We start from the raw sequence: 14,030 nt of genomic DNA on the forward strand, positions 1-14,030 counted from the left end.
TTGGAGAGGGAGAAGAGATCTCTTTCCCTTCTACTTCTGTCAACACTGACATCCCTGAGATAGTTCCGCATCTGATGACACCAAGACCTGGAATCAGGAAGATCTGAGTTCAAATCCAACCTGAGACTTGTGACCCTGGGCAAGTCACTTAACTTTTGTCAGCTAATAAGTATCTGAGGCAGCATTTGAACTCAGGTTTTCTTGACTCCAAGTCTGACATGATGCACTTGGCCACCTCTCAAGGTCTTTCTTTATTCCAGTAGGTTTACTGTGCCACCTTCTACAGGAAGCCTTCCCCAACCCCTTTTAATTCCAATGTCTTCCCTCTGTCAATTATTTCCCATTGATCCTGAAATGGCACTTTAAGGATTACTAAGCACTTTCCATATATTATCTCATTTGAGTCTCTCAACAACCCCAGGATGTAAGTGGTATTATTACCCCCATTTTACAAATGGGGAAACTGAGGCAGATAGATGCCTTAGCCAGGGTCACACAACTGGTGTCTGAGGCCAGATTTGAACTCAAGCCTTCCTGACTCCAGGACTATACAAAGCTTTCTTTGTATAGATTTGTTTGCAGATTCTTAGTTCCTTGAGAGCAGGACTATTTTTCTTTTTTGCCTCTTTTTATATGCCTAGTACTTAGCACAGGGCCTGGCATATAGCAGGAGTTTAATCAATGTTCACTGGTCTATCAATTGAACAAAAAAGATGGAAACAGGGATGAGGCTACAACTGTATACGTAAGGATGGTAACAATAGCTTCCTCCATTACCACAGGGGCCAATGACCTTTTCAGAGAATCCTAGAATGTTAAAGCTAGAAGGGGGCTTAGACATGATTCTCCTTCCACCTCCCCATTTTATAGGTAAAGAAACAGAGGTGCAGGGGAGGAGTGACTTGCCCAAGGCCACTCTCTAAACCCAGATCTTCCAACCAACTCTCAGCTCTGGACTCTTTCTCCCACCCTACTCTGCACCTGTTTCCTTGACCATGCACAAATGAGCTCATGCAGAGGACAGGGAGCCATTTTCCTGAGGCTTTTCACACATGCCCTTTGAGTTCTTCTTCCTGATTGCTAGGTCTCTGAGTCTAACCCAGAGGCTGGGTAACTATTTCCTCTGATCAGAGCAGTAATGCCACTGTCCATAAGGCCTTTGCAACGGGAGTGCTGCAGTGTTTCCTACCTGAGTGGTGAGAGAGTCTAACCTAAAAAAAGGGCTTCTTTATGTGGCCTAATGAGTATGGCTGTGATAATGTAGCTGCCTTTGGCCTGGCTTCTTTTATTTTGGCAAAGAACCCCTTCCCATTTAAGCAGCGGTAAACAGGCCTTACAGTTGAGACTTGAGTCAGCATAAATGACTCATTGTTGTCCAAGGGCAACCCCTGAATGCCAAAGAGCTGTGTGTGTTCATTTTGGCTGGAAAGACAGAGGCTGGTATCAGTCGGAGGCGCGTTTCATTGAGTAGAGTTGTGAAACCACGGAGGAATTCTAGAATGTCAGCCCAAACTGGCCAGTGGATTGGAGAGGCAGCCAGGTAAATGCGCCCATCAAACCACAGTTGCACCCGAGAGAAATGAGACACTGTCCAGGACTGCCCTGTGACTTCCCTAGTGTATAGACAGAGCTAGACGCCACCTAGCTCAACCCCTTTATTTTGCAGAGAAGGAAACTGAGATCCAAAGGCATGAGGCAGCTAAATGATAAAATGGAAAGAGCTCTGGGCCTGGAGTCAGGAAGACTAGAGTTCAGATCTGGTCTCAGACACTAGCTGTATGACCCTGGGCAAGTCATTGAATTTCTTTCTGTAAAACGGAGATAATACATCCTGAGATTGTTGTGAGAATCAAATGAGAGAATATATGGAAAGTGCTTAGTAATCCTTAAAGTGCCATTTAAATGTTAGCTATTATTATGACTATAGGAAGTGCTTTAAGATATAGATAACTGTGGATTCCAAATACTGGGGCAGCCTGGTGGGATAGAAAAGGTACTCACTGTACTAAGTTACAAGGCATGAGTTTAAGTCTTAGTTCATTGACCCTGAGCAAGCAGTGGTAAACTATGTAGTAAATGGTAAGAAAGCAATTGAATTTGGGCCGACTCAGTTACTGGGAGCATCTAGGTAGTACAGCATATAGAGCACCAGCCCCAGTCAGGAGGATTTGAGTTCAAATCTGACCTCAGACACTTACTAGCTGTGTGACCCTGGGTAAGTCACTTCACCCTGATTGCCTCAAAAAGAAAAAAAAAAGACTCAACACTGCTTATAAAGATTCTTAGTTGTTCCTTATCCCCCTGGGCTATAAAGGAACATCCGGACATTCTACTGATGTTGGGAATAAGTGGAACAGGAGTGATTTGAAGCCAGCTCCCAGAAGCCTGTGTAACAGGATATGGAGTAATTGTTGAGAGTGTGTAAAGAATGGACTGAGAAAAAAAAGGGGAAAAAAAGAAAAATTTTAAAAAGAATGACATGGAGTAAATGGTGCAGTTTTAGTGACTACACTCATGTGGGATGACTGGTAGTAAGTCAGTCAGCATTTACTAAGTACTTACTATGCTCCAAACACCAGGCCAAACACGGGGTTTACAAAGTGATACCCACCTTCAAGTAGCTCACATTGTGATGGGAGGGAGAGAAGAGCATGAAAATAACTATATTCATTCAAGAGAGATGTCATGTAAGAGGAAGGAAATCTCAGAGGGAGTCCCTCCCTGGGAAGGAGGGTCTGGGAAAGGTTTCTAGAGAAGGTCAGATTTGAGCTGAGTCTTGACAGTAGCCAGGGGATATAGAAGGCAGAGATAGATGAGGAGGGAGAGAAGGCCAAGCATGACAGACAGTGCAAAGTCATGAGGCATTGCACCATTTTGTGTAAGGAGTGGCAATAGGTGGATCACAGCGGGGTACTTGGAGAAAAATAAAGTATAAGAAGGTTGGAGTGTTGGGAGGGGGCAGGTTATAAAGGTCTTTATGTGCCAAAAATGCATTTTATATTTGATCTACAGGTAATAGAGAGTCAGTAGAGGTTATTGAGAGAGGGACGTAGTCAAACCTGAACTTTAGGAAGATGACTTTGGCAGCTGAGTGGAAAGTGGATTGGAATGTGGAGAGATTGAAGACCAGGACAGCCAGCAGATGACTGATATGACTGTGTGGAAGCTAAGGAGAGTGTGTGTGTGAATACATGTTGTGACAGAGAGGGATTCATTTTGTATCAGTTTCTCCCTATACATCTTATCTCCTCAGATACAATATAAAGTCTTTAAAGACTGAGACTGTTGCATTTTGGTCTTTGTGTTTCCTGATGGCTACCTAGTATAGTGCCTGGCAGCTAGTAGGCATTTACTAAATACCTGTTGATTACTTGATTGGCTGTATCCCCTGGCAATTTGAGGGACCTCATTTGGGAGTTCAGATTGTTTCCACCCCATCCATCGATCCTCTCTCTATTCATCTCTCCCTTCCTCTATCTTTCTCTCCCTCCATCCATCCCTCTCTGCCTCCATCTATCCATCCCTCTAACCATCTCCCCCTCCCTCCATCCATCACTCTTTGCTTCTATCCACCCATCCCTTCCCCCATCCATCCATCCATCCAAGAAATGTTTTTTAAGAATGTGTTGGTTATAGGACCCTGTGCTTAAGGCTGGAGGAAACACAGGGTTTATTTAGAACCAAGTCCCTGCCTCTATGGAGCTTCTAGTCTACCTAGGGAGATAAGACAGAAATACCAATAACCATAATATAGAATGGCTCATGAGAAGCTCATTTAAGAAGTGTGACCTCAGATGCTGTGTGGGGGAGCTATTACACAAAGAGCTAGAAACCAAGGAAGGCAATCCGTAGCCATAGATTCACAGTTTGTGTACTTAGAACAAATACATCCATCAGTCAATGGCTCCAGATCTCCAGCCAATGGCTTTAAGTTCAAACATCTGCACACAATGATAGTTCTCATGTGCTATACAAACACAATGGAGATGCTAAGGAAATGGGGTTTTCTTTTTATGATGGCTTTGATTTGGGCTCTGATTCCCATTGGAGCCAAGGGGGGTTCTATCCAAGGCAGTGTTTCTCCAGCCTAGTCCAACACTCACGCTGCCAGGGACCCCTTCCCTACACACAGACTTTGTAGATGTCAACATTTGGCCAGATGTTGATATCACAATATTATTGTTCTGTTACTTGAGCTGGCTTTGAAGGCAGGGAGAATGAGCCAGTGCCTGAGTTTTCAGGGAAAATGACTCCATCTAGAGGATGGCCACCCACCTGTAGTGAAAGGGGGCTCTCTCCTCCTCCAGACTGCTACAATGAGTCCTAGGGGAGGCTTGAAAGGCCAACATGGCTCCTTCATAAGTGATTTAGGGTTTTCAGACCCCTTTCCTCATAATGCAAGAGGCAGCCCTGGCATGGTGGCTATAGGACCGGCTTCAAAGTCCCAAAAACTCAAGTCTTACCTCTGTCACATACTAGTTGTGGTGTCCTGGTCAAGCCATTAGACCTCACCATGCACCAGGAACTCAGAGTGCTGACCTGCATTTGTAGAGGGAGTTCCCTCATTCAAGAGCTCCCTCTGCCAATGAAATCATAGATTCAGGCCTCATCCTCTTCTCTTGGCAACTCTAGAGGGTAGGTTATGCAATGGTTATCATGCCCACTTTTCAGATGTGTACACTGAGGCTTAGATTGCACAACCTCAGATCATAAGATTTAGACTGCTAAGGGCCACAGAGATCATCTCATCCCTCTTTCACTTTATAAATGAGAAAACTGAGTCTCAGAGAGAGAAGATGATAACTTGAGGTCATACAAGTCATAAGTGGCCAAACTGGGGTTTGAGCTCAGGTCATCTGACCATAAATCTAATATTCTTTCCACTCTACCAGAAGTCACCCAGCTAGCAGGAGGATTGAAAGCTTGAGATAAGAAGTTTCCGATTGTCCCCAGAGCTGTTTCAAGCCCAGGCAGTTCCTGCAAAGCTTGAGAGGATTCAGTCTCAGGAGATCAACCAAAGAATCACAAGATTAAGGTTATATAACCAACTTATTGGGTCAAGGTTCTGCTAATTCACTAAGGAATAGTTATAGGAGGGGACAGAGAGCTGTCAAGTTATCAGTTCTTTTCCTCACCTATAAAATGGTAAGGATTGAGGACAACAAAACTATACGAAGCCCATTGAACTGCACCTTTATAGAATGCTCCCCAGAATTAAATGTTATTGTCTTGCACCTACCACCTGTGAGGATGGGCTGTGCCAATAATATTCTCCCCATTTTACAGATGAGAAAACTGAGTCTCAGAGAAGCTCTGACTTGCCCCCATTTCATCCAGTGAGGAGCCTAGAACTGAAACCTAGAGCTTCTGTCTCCAAATATAATCTTCCTTCCAAAACACCAGGCTGTCTCTCTCCAGAGACATCCAAGCTCTAATGTTCTGAACCTCTAAACACTACAATTATACAAGGAAACTGGGAACGTAGTTCCCAAAAGGGAATTGGTGTCAGCTCCCACAGGCTTACTGAGACCCATGTTTCCAAAGGATGGTACTCACACTTTCCCAGGTGGTAGGTTTAGAAGTGGGCGATGATAGGGATCTATAGTCTTTGAAGATTGACAGAACATCTGAACAATGACTCTAAGAGGCAGATGGTCAAACTATAAATATATCCATTTTACAGATTCTGGGCTCATAGACTTAGAACTGGTAGAGACCTTTAAGTTCATTTAATCTAATCCCTTCAGCTGACAGAAGAGGAAGATTGTGCCTAGAAAAGCTGTGATTTGTCCAAGGTAACACAAGCAGTGTGTAGCAGACAGAATTTGAACTCAGGTCCTCTGACTCCAAATCCAAAACGTTTCCACTATCCCATCCATCCCCATTCATAGAGGCAAACTGATTTGCTCATGTCATGTAAGTAGTGCCTGGACTTGAACCCAGTTCTTACAACTCCAAGTCCAGTGCTCTTTTCCCTGTTCCATCCACACTGTGTCTCCTGTGGTTGATGTGGGGAAGAAGGGAGAAGAGATGAGCAAGAGAAATGGTGGGAGTGGAGGATAGTAGGGAGAGAGGACAGTAACTTAATGTGATGTTCTTGAAGATTGTCTAGATCTGCATTCTCCAAACAGTGTCCCACAAGATGTGAATTAGAGTTCCACAGGAAAATTCCAATAAGTATAATACTTTCCTTTTAAAATATTCAATATGAAATTTTCCATCAGAAATACTTATTATGTGCAGCCCTTTCAGTATAAGAATAGACATGGTTTACTCTTTTTTTCCCTTTAAATGATCTGGGAGGTATTATTTCCTCCTGAATTCCCCAGAACAGCATTTATGGGTCCTGCCAGTAACTTTCAAGATGACAAGTAGATGACCAGATTAGTTTGAGAAACATTGATCTAGCTTAACTTTTGAATCTTTTTTTAAATTTTATTCATAACTGTTGTTTTCATATCACTTAATTTCTCAATACCACCATCCCTTTCCTCTTACCCAGAGATCCATCCTCTACTCAGTGAGTCACATTTTTAGTCATGTCTGACTCTTTGTGACCCCATTTGGGATTTTCTTGGCAAAGAAAAATGGAACAGTTTGCCACTTCCTCCTCATTTGACAGATGAGGCAACTGAGGCAAACAGCTAGTAAGTGTCTGAGGCTGGATTTGAACTCAGAAAGACTAGTCTTCCTGATTCCAACCCCAGTGCTCTATCCACTACAATGCCACCTAGCTGCCTATCCTCTCTAGCAAAGGTTTTCAAAAATAAAGGAAAAAACAATTCAGGGAAAACTAACCAACATTTTCAATGAAGTCTGACAGTATAAAAAATACTCCCAAAAGGAGGGGAGGTTCATTCTTATATCTCTGAGCCAAACTCAGTCTTTATAATTATACCTCCCTCAGCTCCCATTTGTTGTAGCGTTCTTCCCATTTCCACTGTTATGATCATTACATACACATTGGCTTTCTGCCTCTACTTCACTCTGCATCAGTTCATATAAGTCTTCCCATGCCTCCCTGTATTCACATATTTCAGATGAGATAACTTATGTTAAGCACTTTGTAACTCATAAAGTGCTTTATAAATGCTACCTATTATCATAATTCATAAATAATGCATTATTTTTTGCAATACAGTCCTATGCTGTTACATTCACATACAGTAATTTGGTTAGCTACTCTGCCTTCAAAGGTCTGACCTCATACCTTGGAGAGTGCTGACATGAGTCAAAAGACATGAGCCTTGAGTCTTGGCTCCACCATTAACTAGCTGTGTGAATGTTAGTTTCCTCACCTATAAAATGGAAATAGCCATTCTTACACGATGCACCTCACCCCACTCGGCTGTTTGGAAGAGAATATTTTGTAAACCATAATATGCTTGAGAAAAGAATTATTACAGCTCTTGTGCTCCGGGGAGGCAGTATATAGAAAAATGTTTTGTAAACACTAAAACCCCATCTGTTTGACATAAGGAGAGTAAGAGTGAGATCTGTAAGGGACCTTAGAGATTATCTACTTCAAGCTCCTCATTTTACAGGTGGGGAAACTGAAGCCCAGAGAGTGGAAGCACGTGTGCACGATTGCTCAGGATGTAAAAAGTGATAGTCATGATCTAAGCCCAGGGCTTCCAACTCCAATCCCATTGACCTTTCCAGTATAAAGGATGATGGTGATTAGTTGTTAAGGGATATCCAAAGCATGAAGAGCTACTCGTAAGGGTAGGCATGGGAGGAGAGCACTGCTAGAGGTCTGTAAATGGAAGAAGAAGGTAGAGGAGGCAAGGTCTATAGAGCTGAAGTTTAAGATTTCTTCATCTGTGGCTGCTAAAGGCCTGTGCTTTGATGGAACAGGAAGCTGAGCTCTTCCCCCATTCCAGTGCCACCACTAAAAGGAAGAAGAGCCAGATGCAGGGCGTTAAACACAAGTGGCTTCTGCAACCCACAATAGCCCCACTCCTTCATACCTACATGCTGCGTAGAGGAAGAAGCCCCTCTACTGGTCAGCAAGTGGAATAGAATGGAACCTGGGAGACAAACAGAGCCCTTGGAATGGGAAAGCTGGGAGAAACCGTCTATGGGTGATCCCTTCCTTTCCCTGGACAACTGGATGGAGTCCTGCAGCACAATGGCCCTTTGTCCATGGCAGGTCAGAGGAAGCTTAGTCTGTTAATACCCGAAGACAGTTTAGAGAATATCTGCGCTCATTTAGCAGGTGAGGAAAGTGAGACTAGGAGAGGGGAAGTAATTTGTTCAAGGTCAGACAGCTAGAGCTAGGAACAAGGTGGCCCTTTCCACTGGGCTAGTCACCCATCAGCATTCATTCAATAAGCATTTATTAAACATATGAGTGACAGGTACTAGGTACTGAGGTGACAAAGACAAAAATGAAATGTTTCCTGCCCTTGAGGAACTTGTGGTCAATTAAAGAAAAATATATGTATGCATGCATGCATATATATATATATATATATATATATATATATATATATATATATATATATATATGTATGTATGTACATATGTATTGTGTATCTCTAGATTTGACTATGACATCGTTAGATCTATAGGTCTCTCTCTAAAAGGCTCTTAAACCTGTTTTGTGTCTTGGATTCCTTGGGCAGTCTATGAAGCCTCTCTCAGAATAATGATTTAAATGCACAAACTAAAATACATAGCATTACAAAGGAAATCAATTATTTTAAAATACAATTATCAAAATATTTAAAAACAAGTTTATAAACCCCTGAAATCTGTCTTCTAATACCTTGGGGGCTCATGGACTCCAGATTAAGAATCCCTGCTCTTTCACTTTGGAGTGGGAGGTTTTGTCTACTTTTCACTGAGCATTTTAAAGATCCTTCAGCTAGACCTATAACTAGAAACTCTTGCACCTAGAATAACTTAACTGTGAAGGGGGGCAGTGGTCTAAATTAGGAGTCGCCAAACTTATTGACCAATTGACCCTATGAGTGACATATTTTTGAACACATACTCAAAAAGGCTGAAATGCACCAGTGAACTCACTAATTTGGAAGTTTCCAGTGATACAGTTTATGACCTTCCATGCCTACACACCATAAGGAATCTATCCAATAAGCTGAGGCCTTCCTTATTTTCTCCTAATGGCAAGATGGTATCAGTGGACCATTACACTCAGACTCTGCAAGCCTTTCTTTTCTTCCTCTTGCCTTGATTTATTCTTACCCTTTTTCTTCTTCAGAGTTCTTCATTAGTTATGTAGGCTAACCTCATGTGATGGATGTGAGCAAACTGCAACTGCCAACAGGAGTAAAGGAAGGAAGGGAGGAGGAAAAGAAAGAGGGAAAGAAGGAAGGAAGGAAGGAAGGAAGGAAGGAAGGAAGGAAAGGAAAGGAAAGGAAAGGAAAGGAAAGGAAAGGAAAGGAAAGGAAAGGAAAGGAAAGGAAAGGAAAGGAAAGGAAAGGAAATAAGAAAGGAAAGAGGGGAAAAGCAAAGAAAGAAGAAAGAAAAGAAGAGAGGGAAGAAGGAAAGAAACATTTATTAAGGACCTACCAGGCACTATGCTGAGCACTTTATAAATATTACCTCACTTGATCCTCACTGCATCCCTGAGAGATAGATGCTATTATTAGCATTCCTATTTTACAGATGGGAAAAAATATGACAGACCGAACTTAAGTGACTTGTCTAAGGTCACATAGCTAGGACCTACCTGCGGCTAGATTTGAACTCCTGTCCTCCTGACTAGGCCCAGTACAGCACCTAGCTATGTGTAATAGTTTGTCTCAAGAAATTATAATCTGTAAATCCATTCATTTCTATAAGTTTTAATGCCTTTGTTGCTTCTTCTTAACTGAGCGGGGAGTAAGGCACAGCAAGATAAGAAACTACTTTGTGCCCAGCAAGTGGCTGGGTACTTTTAAAATATTAACTTTTATAAATGTAAATGTACCAGTAGACTGTAATGATCACATGAAAAAAATGAGAAAACTTAAAAGGGCAACTGATGAGTCAATTCCCTACTCCTCTCCTCCACAAAAAAAAGTCATCTCAGCTGACACTACCCATCTCTCCCCTAAAAACTGACAGCCAAGGCAGAAATTTTAAGTAGTTTCCTGAGGTGGAAAAAGATCTTAACAATAAGAAACACTTTGTCAAGTTAACTAAACAAGAAGGAGTGGGACTCAGCAGTGAACAAAATGCAGCTGAGGAACGGGCTGGAATAGAGTGGGATCCCTCCAGGAACACTGACAGCAGGCACAGGCACAATCGTCTCCTTGATGGCGTCACTGCCTGACTCCCAAGCTTCTATCTCTGTCTATGACAGTCCTTCAAGGTCCAACCCAAGTTTTACTGTTGACCTTAGGAGAATCACTTGACCCCTATGACCCTGGGTTTCCTCATCTGAAAAATGGTGGAGTGGTACTCAATTAGCTCTGGGTTTCCTTCTATCATCAATCTATTCTATGATGCAACAGGAAAGTCTGTGAACTCAGGGGAGGGTGGGCGGTGAGGAGTCAGTATTTAGATAACTGCATTGCAATATAATAGGTTTCCACATATCTATATATGTATGTTCATATATATGCCTATATATACAGCATATATGTGCCCATATGAAGATATTGTATGCATATGTATGTATATACATACACATACACACACACACATATATACATATTATATATACACACACGGGCATTGGCATTTGTAATCCTAGGTATCTTATCTGATGCACACAGAAACATGATTCTGAGAAAGGGTCCCTAGACCCCCACCAGACTGTGGCCAAAGGGGACCAGGACACAAAGAAGGTTAAGAATCCCTGCTCTAGAACTTCCTTCATGAAACCTTTACCCCAGCTACAGGCAGCTAGGTGGTGCAGTGGATAGAGCACCAGTGCAGGAGTCAGGAGGACCTGAATTCAAATCTCACCTCAGACACTTGACACTCACTAGCTGTGTGACCTTTGGCAAGTCACTTCACCCCAATTGCCTCATCCTGGGACATCTCCAGTCATCCTGATGAATATCTGGTCACTGGATTCAGATGGCTCTGGAGGAGAAGTGAGGCTGGTGACCTGCACAGCCCTCCCTCCCTCAAAACAAAGTCAAGTGCAAGTAATGTCATCATTTCTCTGATGACATGGTCTTCTTCAGCCATGAAGGATGAACACACCCCAGCTACAAGAGATCCTTCCTTCTAACTCAGTTCAGTTCAATAAACAGTTATCAAATATAAAAGTGAGATGCCCCCTTTCCTCAGGGAACTTTCATTCTACTTACTAAAAATAAATGCCTACATGTCATGGACAGTGGAATTCTCTAGGAATGATTCCCTCCCCCAATCTTACATCTGTTCAACCTTTCCTCTTGGTATTCCCAGGATTTAGCAAAGTGCGTCAGACATAGTAGACACCTGATACATATTTGTTGACTCAAATTAAGGACATAATAGAAAATGAAAATACCTTTTTTAAAAAAAGTGGCAGAGAAAATACTCATTGAAAAAATGTATTTTTAAAAATACCTGCATTATTAAGTTGTACAACTGTCAAGAAGCAAGGTTGAAAAGGAGACAGATAAGAAAACTGAAACAGGCAGAGATGCAGTGACTTGGTCATTTAGTGGATATTTGTTGGGCCTTGATGGGGGCAGGGGCAGGGCAGTGCTGGTCACTTGATGGCTCCACTACCTAGCCATGGGATAGTGATATCCAGGATGATCCAAGTTGCTTCCTCACCTTTGCACCCTATACTCTGCTACTGCCCTCACTAGCCTTGCCCACTACTGGGGACTGAATTCTACTCTTCTTGCCCCAGGGCCAAGAGGGCAACCTACAGCCTTGCCCTGTGCTTGGTGGGAGCAATGACCCCAGAAGCAGCCATTTTATTTTAATTTTATTTTAAATGTGTGTGTGTGTGTGTGTGTGTGTGTGCTGGTGTAATAGGGGAAATACTAGGAATTCTCATTAAGCATTTCTAGCCAGGAGTGGAAGGGGATAGAGAAAAAAATGTTGGATTGTTGTGGTGAAGGTTGGCTATATTCTATCTTTCCATCAGCTGATTGGCACACTTCTATGGATGGTCTCACCTCAGGAGTTATAAGCACTTGATTTTGGAAACCACTGGTCTACAGTGGGAGTGAACTTGAAAAAAGGAGAGATGGCTGTGTATTGATAGGGCTAAGGAAGGTCTGGAAGTGGCATTGGAGATCAAAGGATGCTCCTGACCCTTATTGTATAAGAGAGTGTGAAATGAGCTAACCTGTCTTGGAGAGGTTCCCAAGTAATGTTGCTGTTTTCAGTGGGAAGGTTAAAAAAGCTGAGTTTTCAGTTGTGGGGAGATCCTTCATCACCACTAACCTCTTAGCTAATCCTCAAGTACTAAGTTATGGACAATAAGTCTCAGGGAAGGCAAACTCCAGGAAAGAGTCTTGACAGCCATTAAGTCTGGAGGGCCCAGATGAGGGAGCTAGCCTCTTCCTAAGGTGTGTATCAGGATAGGTCTAGAAAAGTACCCTTCCTCCACCTCCCACTAAAGAAAAGAAGCTAAATATTACCTCCCAATCTAAAATTGCAAGCCTCCATGAAAGACACACACACACACACACACATACACACATGCACACACCACCACCACCACCACCATGCTAGTTTTTCTTCCAGCTTCTATTTTCAGAGTAAGATGTCTAAAGACTGGGCCTGGGGGTGGCATGGTATGGTGGAAAGTACACTGGCTGAGAGTCAACACACCTATGTTTTCTAGATCCCCAACTCTGCCATCACCCAGCTTTGTGTCTTTGACCAAATCATTCAACGAATCTATAGAATGAAGATGCTGATCAATATCGATGCTAGCTCATGGGCCTTCCATAAGAATGAAATGAAGTAGTGAGTGTGAATGGGCTTTGAAAAGTTAAAAGAATTCTAGAAATGTGAGAAATTATAGCTAATAATTCTTCACATTTAATGGAGAATTGGTTTGCTACAGTCAGAGTAATAATAGCCAGCATTATTATATGACACTTTAAGGTTTGCAAAGCCCTTTATATATGTGAGCTCACAGGGTCCTTGTGAACATCTTATGAAGTGAGTACTATTATTATTCCCCATTTTAACTGAACCTCACGGAGGCTTTGACTTTCCTGTAATCACACAGATAGTATGTATCTGAAGCGAGATTTCACTCAGATCTTCCTGACTTCAAGTTCAGAATTCTATCCACTGTACCCCCTAGCTCCCTCTAAAAAGTGCCCTATATCTGGATTTAAGTTGCGGGTTCAAATCTTGTCTCTTATACTACTTGTATGACCTTGAAAACAAGTAAGTCACTTAACTTTCCTTTCTTCATCTACAAAATGACAGAATTGAACCAGATGGTCTTCTAGGTATCCCTGATCTCATGTAGTAGATTGCAAGAGTTGGAAAGGACCTCGGACAGCAACTAGTCCAATACCATCTGGAGTCCAACTAGGTTGAGTGATTTGCAGAGGGTCACAGAGCCAGCAAATGAAAGAACTGAGACTGTCTGACCTCCCAGTTCACTGGCTTGGTTTGGTTGCACTGAATAGATATATAGTTGCATAGAAACAGCTGGGTGATGTCTGGATAAAGCACCAGGCGGGAGTCAGGAAGATCTGAACTCAAATTCAGCCACAGACACTTACTAATTGTGTGAACCCAGGCAAGTAACCTCAGCCTTAGTTACCTCAGCTGTAAAATGGTAACAACACTAATAGTAATGATGTCACTTACCTCCCAGGATTGCTGTAAGGAGCAGACCAAAAAACAAATGTAAAGCATGTTGTTGTCCTTTAAACGGTTATAGAAATGCTCACTCTTCTGTGTCCTCATGTCACCAACCTGTTTGTTTTACTCCTCCCCATGCTAACTGGTGCTATCCTCTTGTTTCAGGCTCTCTCTGGAAGTATGAGAACAGCCTTTGTCACAATTGCCGGTCCATGTTTTTGGAATGATGAGGATGTAAGCAGGAACAGCTCCCAGTTACTCTCTGTCAGAAGCCTCCTCTGAGATACTTGAACCTG

General features: G+C 42.5%; 1 long non-coding RNA gene across 2 annotated transcripts in view; it reads right to left on the minus strand.

Annotated features, from left to right (window-relative positions):
• The window catches only part of LOC140521356 (uncharacterized), a 54,812-nt gene extending 40,794 nt beyond the window's left edge, over positions 1-14,018 (minus strand). The window contains exons 1-2 of one of the 2 annotated variants that reach the window (XR_011972904.1): positions 13,741-14,018; positions 9,211-9,282 (exon numbers count right to left, since the gene is read on the minus strand). This is a non-coding gene — a long non-coding RNA (uncharacterized lncRNA). The remainder of the gene's footprint in view (positions 1-9,210; positions 9,283-13,740) is intronic. The other variant, XR_011972905.1, reaches the window with a different exon arrangement.
• Between the last annotated feature and the right edge of the window lie 12 nt (positions 14,019-14,030).

Source organism: Notamacropus eugenii, chromosome 1, assembly GCF_028372415.1.
Source record: "Notamacropus eugenii isolate mMacEug1 chromosome 1, mMacEug1.pri_v2, whole genome shotgun sequence".
Taxonomy (NCBI): domain Eukaryota; kingdom Metazoa; phylum Chordata; class Mammalia; order Diprotodontia; family Macropodidae; genus Notamacropus; species Notamacropus eugenii.